Here is an 11303-nt window from a genome sequence, read left to right as displayed (position 1 = left end):
CAGCGAGGGTAGAGATAAGGAGAACTCGGCGGGGAATCGATGCGAAACTGAGAAAACAAGCAAAATTAATTCCACTTTGCCAGTAGGAGGGGAGTGGAGGAGTTCGCCTTCACCTAACGACAAACTTCTTTGGCAAAACATTTATAATTAGGACCTACGGTGCAATTCTTGTCGGCATGGAGCTGTCTCAGCAGACGGACACATCTGCTGTGGAACACCACACGACTCTAAATGTTACGGTACCTCTACAACGCCAGAAATAGTAATCAGTATTTGTTCCAGTCACAGACGAATACAGGTACTACAGCGGGAAACGCTCTCTTTATAGGCACGAGAAGGTTGGTAAAGGAAAATATTACGATAAAATCATATTGTCTCACCTTGAGATACTTCCGAAACAATCACGTAAAACAGACACGTCTGCCCTGCCGATTTATTGGGTATAATACGCAACCAGTAGTTTTTTTTATTTTAAAATATTCGATACGGTTTACTTTCTGTACCGTCAACTAACTTTCAAGCCACTGCAGATATTACAGAAACATTATCTGGAACATGTGCAGCCAGACGCTGTGGTCATGATGCTGCGGGGAAATACCGGAAATTGTGTTACCGTATAGCATTATTATCCTTGAGATGTATTTATCCAACCCCCATGAAGACAGGTGAAAGTCTAAATCATAAAATACTTGTATACCGCTAAGAATAGTTAATGTTGTAATGAATATGATTTTCCGTTTAATTCTATGTGTGAAATACTGTCTTTAAACCCAAAAGATTAATACTTGGCCAGAGGCTTTACAAACGAACCAGGACTACTGAAACAACTGAAATCTATCCAGCGTTTTGCAAAAAACAAGTGAAAACGCTTACTTCAGTTATTCTCACTATATTAATGCTCTTTTGTCGTCTAGCTATCTTGACGTAAGCATACATGCTTCATGTACCCTCCTTCTGGTTTAAGTAGAGCGTATTGTTAAAACTGTGCGTGTCTGACTTATTTAGTACTATTGGACCTGATAAACTCTATGTCGATAACCATAATCTTGTATAAGTCTTTTTTTGTAATTTTTTTTTATTTATTTTCAGAGGCAGTGAAGAAAAGTGTTGGTGACGAATTGTTCGAAGGTATAAGGAAAGAACACTTCTCGTGTTCTTGGGTGTTATTTCGTATTCATGTTCTATCGCTAAGGAGAACCTCCCTGAAATCGAGTTGGCGATCATGTCTTTGTTTCTTGATTTTTTTTTACGTAAGAATTTTTCACAGTTTGATCGGTTAATCTTCTTAGACAATGGCGTCGGCAATCACTTCACTGGCTTTATGTACCGTACCTCGCAAAAATCAGCAGGCGGCAACCTCAAATGTTACGTGAATGCGTAATTATCATCTTCTAATGGCAACCGTTAGTCTTGTTCATTCTTTTTTTCTTTTGTTCATCTTAGAATTTCTTCCAATTAAATCGACGAACTGAAAGCTTACTGAATTCAGTATAAAACATGAAATACTGCTACGCTTCACGTGGAAAAATTTAGCAGGAGTATGTGGTTGTATCGTCTAAAAACAGTGTTACACCTTAATATTACTTCAGGCCCTGCACACTATATCGAAAACGTCAAGGAAAAGCAATAATATTACTGAAATACAGCAATAGATAATAATAATAACAAATAAATAATATTACTGAATACAGTAGAAATATATGAAAAAAGTTGAAAAATGAAGAACAAACGTACCAACTTCTAACATGTTTGTTTTTTACAAAGTGGATACGTAAGTTCGATACAGCAGAAGTAACGTCAGCATGAAATGTGGCTAGCCCGTGCAACAGTGCGTCACGTGCAGAACCTGCCAGATGTGATGTCGTTAATGACGGCGGTAGTTGCCTTCATAGAAAATGAAACTTAATTTTTCGCAAAGTTTGTTGTTGCACTAACTGTCTGGGTAGGAGGGTTGCTAGATACATGCAACTTAACAGCTTCATTGGGATTATAAATTGCTTGCGGGCCGTGTAGTCAATCGAAATAAGCGAATTTAATGTCCTAACTGGAGGCTCATACAACACGAGATTAACAGATCGAAAAAAAAAAAATCTGCCAGGAGACATATAATTTACAGACCAACAAAAAATTTTAAAATACGAGAAAAAAATGTCAAACTTGCCAAAAGGGTACGGTGCTTAGGACTTTGCGCTGGATCTAATTACTACAAACGTTTACATTAACGGTTTTGGCATACTATTGCCATTTTCTTTTGTGATAAGTAATTCACAAACAGTTTTTTCGTGACGCATAAACTCTAGTTACTTGCATGCTAAAAATTACAAAAATGATATAAAATATATCGACAAAATATGCATCATAGCGTCATATTTTAAACGAGACGAAACAGTTACTCCCTTGATTATCACATCTGAAGATGGAAATACAATGTCGAAACTGGTAATGTGAATATTTGTACTAATAGTAGTAGACAAACTTGACCTAATTGTTACATATACATTTATAAGGTTAAATTCTTCCGGTTGGCAAAATCATAGTTGTTAAAAAAATTAACAGTATTTGTACTGATTTGTAAATACTTGAAACAGGTACTTCTCCATATGATATTGTATATAACAAACACTATACACAGCACAAGGTCAATGTTGATTAAAGACCGGAGTTTACTGCTCACCGCATCCGTGTTATTTGACAAACCACACCTGCCCTCCATGGGTTGAGCTAAATGGTAAGCACCTCTTGGAGCTGAACTGTCTTGGCAAACCCATGTCTGCTGAGCTGGGCAGTAATAAGTGCCCCCAGACCTCTGTTAGCTCTGGGCATGCACCAGCGACAACGTGTGGCATGGCAGTGGAACGTTGTGTGTCGCAGGGACCGGGATTCTTGGCTCAGACACCCGGATGACGAAGATGGTCGAAGCCCCTATAAAAAAAATAATAATAATAAAGTAACCTTGATCTCAAAGCGTGGTGTGCGCCGATGAGATGTATGGTTGTTGAGGCAGAACAGTCTGTAGCAGGCAACCTGAGGAAACTGCCGCACCTCAGTTGTATAAGGTCGTACCCAACCCAGTGCGCTGTTTTAAATACCAGCGCTATGGGGATACCACTTAGGATGTGAGGGAGAGGGATACTCATGCAGGTGTAGTTTGTTCTGAACTTCTCTGGGGCCTACCCTGTCTCGAATAGAGACTGTAGCGCCTGCCTTGAAGAGAAGAAGATACTGGAACTTAAAACAACAAACTGCATGCCGTATAGTGAGGCAAAAATTATCTTTTCAGGCCATGCAGCCTCTCACATTCACTATAGCTTTCGAGTCAGCCCTTAAAAATCCTATTTCGACATCTGATGCCTCAGAAAAACGGAAACTGTTACTGGCAGCACTATTACCAGTGTTTGTCAATGCACTTGCACAACTGTAGTCATTTCGCAGCCCATAACCCCCCAAAAAAGTCAGAAAAGGTAATGTTTTCCAATACTGTGGAAATTCCGGCACCTGAAAAGGCAGAGTCTAATAAACAGTCGGGCACTGCCTCATCCACTGGTACAGTAGTTTCTACAAAGACTCCCTAGCCAAAAGAAGCAGATGGGAAGCTACGGCCACAGGCTAAATCAGATAGTAAACCATAACATCATTTGTCAAACAACTTCCGGAATTCAGGCAGGTAATATTAACAGCGACCGCCGATATTTCGGCGGGAGCACACCCCGCCATTTTCAAGGCAAACTGCAACGGTCTGGCGACGTACAGGTAGATTTAAAACCTCGGTTCTTGGTCTAATGCAGGAAACATAACACACACACTGAACACTAGTGCCACCAAAGATGACCAAAGTCAGAGATATCGATAGTGAGACTACGAACTAGCAGGTGAGGTAACTTTGACTCCGTCCCACTGTTTTTTGACAAGGGAGAGAGCAGGATTCCAAATAGAGGTTAAACAAAAACCTCCATCCCTGTTTACAAGGTTACTCGCTAATTTAATTTCAACTGCCTCCTTGATAACATTGACCCAATAGTTGGACGTGCATGCCTATCTCTCGGTTTTGTCGTATAACATAGGGTGACCAGTATCCAAGCAATGTTAGGCAATAGCAGATCTACTTGGCTGCTGTAATCGTGTGTGCCGTTTATGCTCAGTACCTCGGTCCTCCACGGTCCTGATACTTTGACCAATATATGCCATGCCACAGCTACAAGGAATACGATATACACCCACCTTACGCAAACCAAGATCATCCTTAACGGAACCAAAACGCACTCTAATTTTAGATGGAGGTCGGAAAACACATTTCACATCTTATTTCCGTAAAATACGACCCATCTTGTTGGAAGTTCTTCCTACGTAAGACTTAGGTGTCGACTCAGTATTATCATCAATCACCCGATGCAGAGTTGGTCTTCACGCTTAGCCGGCTGATGACAATTATTAGCCTGTAAATACAAGTCAGTGTAAGTACGTTTCCTGTAAACTAAATGTCCCAATGATCCCTCATCCTTCCTCCTAACCAAAACGTCAAGAAAGGGAAGACAACCATCCTCTCCCACCTCCATCGTAGAACGAATGTTCAGGTGGATCGAGTTCAGATGTTCTAGAAAGGCATTAAAATTCTCCCTACCATGTGGCCAAACAACAAAGGTATCATCAACATATCTGAAGAAACAGGTGGGTTTCAATGGCACCTACTCCAATTCACGTTCCTCGAAGTCTTCCATAAACAAATTTGCCATCACAGGAAACAAGGGACTACCCATCGCAACTCCATTTGTCTTTTCGTAATACTGGTCATTGAATGAAAAGTAGGTGGATGTGAACATGTGTCGTTTTTATTGAGGTGTCGTGCTGAAAATCATGTCGCAACATTTGCCAAGGTTATGCACCATATTAATTCTCCTGCCACCAGTCGCATCAAGCAAAGTGCTGGTTGTGGCTCTTGTTCGTGAAAGGATTCGTTTTACTCGTCGACGTTTGTATTCTGTTTCCAAAGAATTGTTTCGTTTCCATTAAACGGTTGCTTTGAAATTGATTTCACTTGGGATTGGTTGGACGGTGCCTCATGGATTCAAGCTGACTGGGAATACAATTTTGTTACTGCCTTTCCTGTTGTTAGTCCAAGAATCGAGCTTTTAAATTTGCCTTTACATCGCCTGTCCGTTGCAGTTTGCCTTGAAAATGAAGGGGTGTGCTCCTGCCGAAATATCCGCGGTCGCTGTTAATATTACTTGGCTGAATTCCCGTCAGTTGTTTGAAAATTGTAAACGCCAGGGGAAACTCAGGTCTCACGTCACATCATGTCAACGTCAGTCGACCTGTCAGTTCTAAGGAATCTTCTTTGGAGTCAGCATAATGTGAAACCTGCCTGGGGCAACCATTTCGCCCAAAGACTGCACCTCCACATGTTGCCGGCCCCCTGCCTGAGGGGAGAGACAGGGCGAAAGTGCAACCACCATAATGAATGTCTCCCGTTCCACAGTGGAACAGGAATGGATGGAGAAACTGAAACTCCTAGCACAGGCACATCCCTTGTGCTGGGGAAACAGCCAAAGGAGGGGTTGCTGTGTTTGTCAGTAATGCACACCATTCCTCTGCTCTCACCTTGGTTATTGACCAACAAGCAGTAGCCACTGAAGTCCCTGAGGGTCATAAGATCACTTTCTGGTCACTGTATTTAACTCAAGAGGATGTGATGGTTTCTGAGGCAGTCTCGGCCTTAAGGAACAACTTCCTCGCCCTTTTCTCCTACTGGATGACTCCAATGCCCATAGGGTGTTATAGATCCGGAACTGTGCTTGCCCTAGGGTTCGAGTTTTGGGCACCCTCATGATGACTCAGAAACTGATCCTCAACACAGGTAATTCCATTCATATCTCAGCTGGGTCCTCCTTAGCCATCGACCTCCCTTTCTGCTCTCCAGCACTCGCAGATTCTGCACAGTTGGAAGCAATTGTTGTCTTTCATTTCAATGACCACTTTCCACTGTGGATCCACCTACTGGATACAGCGTTACTTGAAACGAAGAGACTGGAATAGATAGTCACAAGGGCTAATGAGAAGTTGTTCACCAACTGGCTGTGTTTGAACATCGAAGCAGCGTCCAGGAATGGGTGAACCAAATTACATGAGTGATCCACCATGCCTCTTACTTATCAATCCTAAAGTCCTCAGGTCATCTTAGAAGGCAACTTGTATCATGGTGGACCGATGAGTGCCCCTCAGCAATCTCGGTCAGGCGTGCAGCTCTCCAATGGTTTAAATGCCACCCAAAAGAAGAGTCGCGAGGGCCATGGTTCGATGCGCAATTAAGGAGAGAAGAAAAGGTATTTGCAAGTGTTCCTCGACTCTATAAACCGTACTACTTGTTCTACAAAAGCATGGGATGCCATCAGGAGGATTTCTGATAAATACAGTTGTTTATCAATAGCAGTAGTGCTAAAACGTAGATGTCTAAAAATAGAGCTCGTAGACATCGCTCAGACAATGACAGAGCATTTTGCAACAACCACTGCCGATGCTAGACAGGATCTGGCGTTCCACTGATACCGTTCGGATGTTTAAAGGAGCAAGGGACTTCAAATCCAACAATTCTGAGTCTTATACCTGCCCTTTCTCCATGTGGGAGCAACATTCGACACTGTCTGAGGCTCGTGATACTGCACCCAGTCACGACCAGATGCAGTACAGCATCTTCCTCGAATGTTTTAATTTGGCATGGCAAACAGGCCACTTTCCAAACTTGTGGACAAAGCAATTTTGGTACCTTTCCTCAAACCAGGAAAGGACCGAAAATGGTTCAAAAATGTTTCAAATGGCTCTGAGCACTATGGGACTTAACATCTGTGGTCATCAGTCCCCTAGAACTTAGAACTACTTAAACCTAACTAACCTAAGGACATCACACACATCCATGCCCGAGGCAGGATTCGAACCTGCGACCGTAGCAGTCGCGCGGTTCCGGACTGAGTGCCTAGAACCGCTAGACCACCGCGGCCGGCGACCGAAAATGACCCGGCAATTATCATCGCCTTATTAAGCTGTGTTGGAAAGATCCTGGAGTGAATGTTTTACTCGCCATCTGGTCTGGATGTTACAGGCCAGGCAACTCCTCAGCCGCTCTTAGTGTGGAGTGTGGAAATTTGGATTCATTATCGACAACATGATTCTGTTATATGTTGCTATCCAACAGGCTTCCCTACGTAAACAGCACTGTGCTGTTATAATATTTGACATCATTAAAGTGTACTACACCATTTGGAAACGCAGTACTCTGAGGCAGATCCATCGAAGGGGCTTTCGTGACTACCTTTGGGATCTTCATTGACCCTTTCTATTGAAGCGCTTTTGCAGGTTCTGAGTTGGTGAAGTGCTGTCGAATAGTTACGAGCAGAGGAATGGTGTTCCACAGGGCAGTCATTTAAATTTTACCCTCTTTACTGTATCCATAAACAGTATCACGTCTACGGTATGGAGCCCTACACAAAACTCCTTATTTGTGAACGGTTTTGCAGTTTCGTGTTCCTCCTTCAGTAGCGCCACAGCGACTCGTCAGTTGCAACGTACAAATGCAGCTGCAAGAGGAGTGGGCTGCAAAGTCGGGTTATCAGTTTTCTGCAGGTAAGTGTTTGTGTGTTCATTTTAATCGTTCTCGTTGTATTTTTAGTTCATCCTGATTGCATATGAGGGAGCCGTTCTACATTTTAATGACTCAGTGAGGTTTCTGGGCCTCATTTTAGACTGCTTACCACACCTGAGGGGAGCCGAAAGCTAGGACCCAGAAGGCGCGGAATATCTTAACGCTCTTTAACCACGTATCTTGGGGAGCGGACAGGACATAACTGCTCCAGTTTTATTGAGCTTTCGTGCGATCGCGTCTTGACTATGTGTACACAGTGTATGGATCGGTGAGGCCTTCTTGTCTGAAGAACATTGACGCTATCTACCAAGAAGAATTAGGCTGGCCATGGGCGCTTACAGGACCAAACCCACACACAGTCTCGGTGCTGAGGCTTCGGAACCGCCACTCATCATCCAGTGGCAACTCCGTATGGTGCGTCAGACATGTTCTCGTAAGCTCCTCGCTTCTCCAAATTCACTAACGTACCAAACTGCTGCTCGTCCGCCTCGCCGTCCACGAGAAAAAAGGCCATTTTGGGATCGGTATGTAGCGCGTGCTGGAGTAAAATCCAGGGGTTTTTATCGCCAGCCATCCAGGTCCAAGGTAATTTTAGATTTAGAGCAGTACAGAAGAGACTGCACTCCAGCATACGTTTTTAATACACTATTTTATGACATTTAACCTGAGTGCTACACACTGTAGCTGTATTTACCGATGGGTTTAAACGGTGGGACTCCGTTGGTTATTTTGTTCTTTTCCCGGTCGCGTCCTCAAGAACCGAGTGCTTCAGCAAGACTTTATTGTGTTTGACTCAGTCTTATGAGTGATGGAGCAGATGAGAGGTATTACGAGTGCTAAATTCATTGTCTGAGTGACCTCCCCTCTCTACAATGCTTGCAACCAGCAGATAAATTAGTCCATAACATCTAGGATGCTCTCCTCCTCCTACAAAGGCTGGGGAAGAACGTGGATTTTCGTTAGGTGTCAGGGCACATGGGTATTGCGGAGGATGAAGCAGCGGACTTACCTGCCAAGGGGGGGTATCGTGATCCTCTGACGGTTCAGTGTGCCATTTTCCTAGCTGCTATCGCCTCACTGTTGAGGTACAGTCATGCGACGATGGAAAGAAGAGTGACTGGAAGTGACAGACAATAAGCTGCGTCTAGTAAAGTACACAACGACGGTGTGGTCTGCCTCCTTCCCGCGAGCTAGTGGAAAACTGTGACATATTACAGGGAAATATTACACATAACTATAAAAACCTTGGGTACAGAATGTCTCTAAAAATGCTTTTACTTCATTCATATTTAGGTTTCTTCCCTCCCAATTTGGAAGCGGTTAGTGACGATCTTGGACAGAGCTCCATAAGGACATATTACGGATGGAAAGTGGGTATGAAGGTACATTAGATACTTCTGTTGGTTTTTGGAGAGTGAAGGAACTTCAGCCCACAGAAGGAATTAGTCATCGAAAGGACCATCCACCACCAACATCACTATCCAGCAAATCAATATTGCATGTCTGACTGTAAAAATCTACTTTAGACCTAGGACATAGCAGTAAGTTTCGTGGTATGAGGGATGCTAACCATAAAAACCACTATAGTCTCCACTTTTAGACACAGACACTTTTGTTCCTCCATAACTACAAATTGGAGACTAATGGCAAAAAACTATCTGTATTTTCAGAGTCAGCAGGTCAAAATTAGTTAGGTCCACCAAGTCTTATCCCTGTACATTGAAATATTTCGTTAATGGGAAGTGTTATTTTAGGAAGATAACTATTGCTGTCTGAACTCCCAATAATTGTATTATTATTGCAGTTAACCATGATTCGTGAGAGAACGTAAATAATGTTAGTTTAGGGAAACATTACTCTTCTTTTGTAACAGAATGACAGTGCATACATTGGAGTAACTCCACACCAATCACCCATGTTTCTCAAACATCAAACTACAACACCTCAACTCTAACTAGCCATGTTTTTGTGGGTGGTCAAAACAACCTATCCGTACATGTGGGGCTGTATTTGTATATGTACAGCATCAGGCACACATCTTACATGTCGATAGATCACTTGCCTTCTTCTAAAGATGAATGTCTCGCTGCAGAATATAAAGTGCTGCTGCAACTGAAGCGATTATGGGAAAATGAGGGTCTGTTTTCCTGTAAAGAGCACTTAGTTTTGATTCAAGGAATGAGAAGTTTTATTTATGCTCTGGCTCTCGATTTTTCATATACACAAAAATTGTTACACAACACGTCACCAGTGTAAATCAGTATTTGACATTCGTGAACGGTTTGATACAGTTACTTCCTAACAACATTACACACATTGAGGTGACAAAAGCCATGGGGTAACAGCAGGTATTACGAAGTTCTCCCAAATACTTAAACACCTCCAGTTCCATGAAAAAGCTTCGCAATGATCCAAAATTCTTAAATTTCTGTCATAGATACAAAAAGATCTATAGGAAGGTATTGATTGCTGCAAAAAATTCATTTAATGACAAAATAATATATAATGCAGAGAATAAAAGAAAAGCAGTCTGGGTTGTAGTAAAAAAGGAAACAGGGAGAGGCGAACAAACGCAGAATAACATACTGCTAAGGGAGGGGGATAAGATAATAAATAATCCACAACACTTAAAAAACTATGTAAACGAACATTTGTCAAGTTTGCAGAGACGTTACAGCAAAAATTCCACAAAATAAATATAACACTTGTAAATTATGTTGCACTAAATACAATGATGTTACTTCCAACCACAGAGAATGAAGTCAATAAAACTGTTCAAAAAATAAAAAGTCATTAGGCTTAGATGAAGTACCAACGTGCGTACTAAAATAATGCACAAGGATTAAACAAGGCCCCTTAACAAATATAATAAATTAATCCTTCACATCAGGGACATTTCCAGAGCAGTTAAAACAGGCAAGAGTTGTACCTTTGCTTAAGAAAGGTAATGCAGAAGACATAGAAAATTATGAACCCATTTCCCTGCTGTCACCATTCTCAAAAATAATAGAAGCAATTATGAAAGAAAGATTTATGAATTACCTGAATAAATACAATCTTTTAAGCGAATCACAGTTTGATTTCCGAAGTGGCAAAAATACGGAATCAGCTATAGTAGATTTCAATAAAGTCTTACTTGATAATCTTGATAAAGATGAGTGTGTCACAGTCGTATTTTTGGATCTTTCTGAGGCCTTTGATACAGTCGACCACGAGATTCTATTAAATAAATTAGAAGCATTAGGAATAAGAGGGGTAGCTTATGACTGGTTTCGATCATATCTAGCAGGTAGGGTACAAAGAGCAGAGATAACACATGCTTCAAATAGATCTAAACATTAAGTAAAACACTTATCAGAACCAAAACACATTAACATAGGGGTTCCACAACGTAGTATATTATGACCAATACTATTCCTGATATACAGCAATGACTTTCCCAGTAGCGTTACTCATGCTGAAAAAATTCTCTCCGCTGATGATAGAAATATTACAGTCACTGAGAAAGCAAGATAACTCCTTGCAGAAAAAGCAAATGAAACTCTCAAGGAAGTTTATGATTGGTCAATAAGCAATAAAGTGACACTGAACATAAAGAAAACTAATGCCATGAATTTCAATTTGAAGAGGAAAAATGACAATGTTAAATTAAATGTAGATGGCACCTCTATAG

Source organism: Schistocerca cancellata, chromosome 2 (assembly GCF_023864275.1).
Source record: "Schistocerca cancellata isolate TAMUIC-IGC-003103 chromosome 2, iqSchCanc2.1, whole genome shotgun sequence".
NCBI lineage: Eukaryota > Metazoa > Arthropoda > Insecta > Orthoptera > Acrididae > Schistocerca > Schistocerca cancellata.
Note: the sequence above shows the minus strand (reverse complement) of the source record.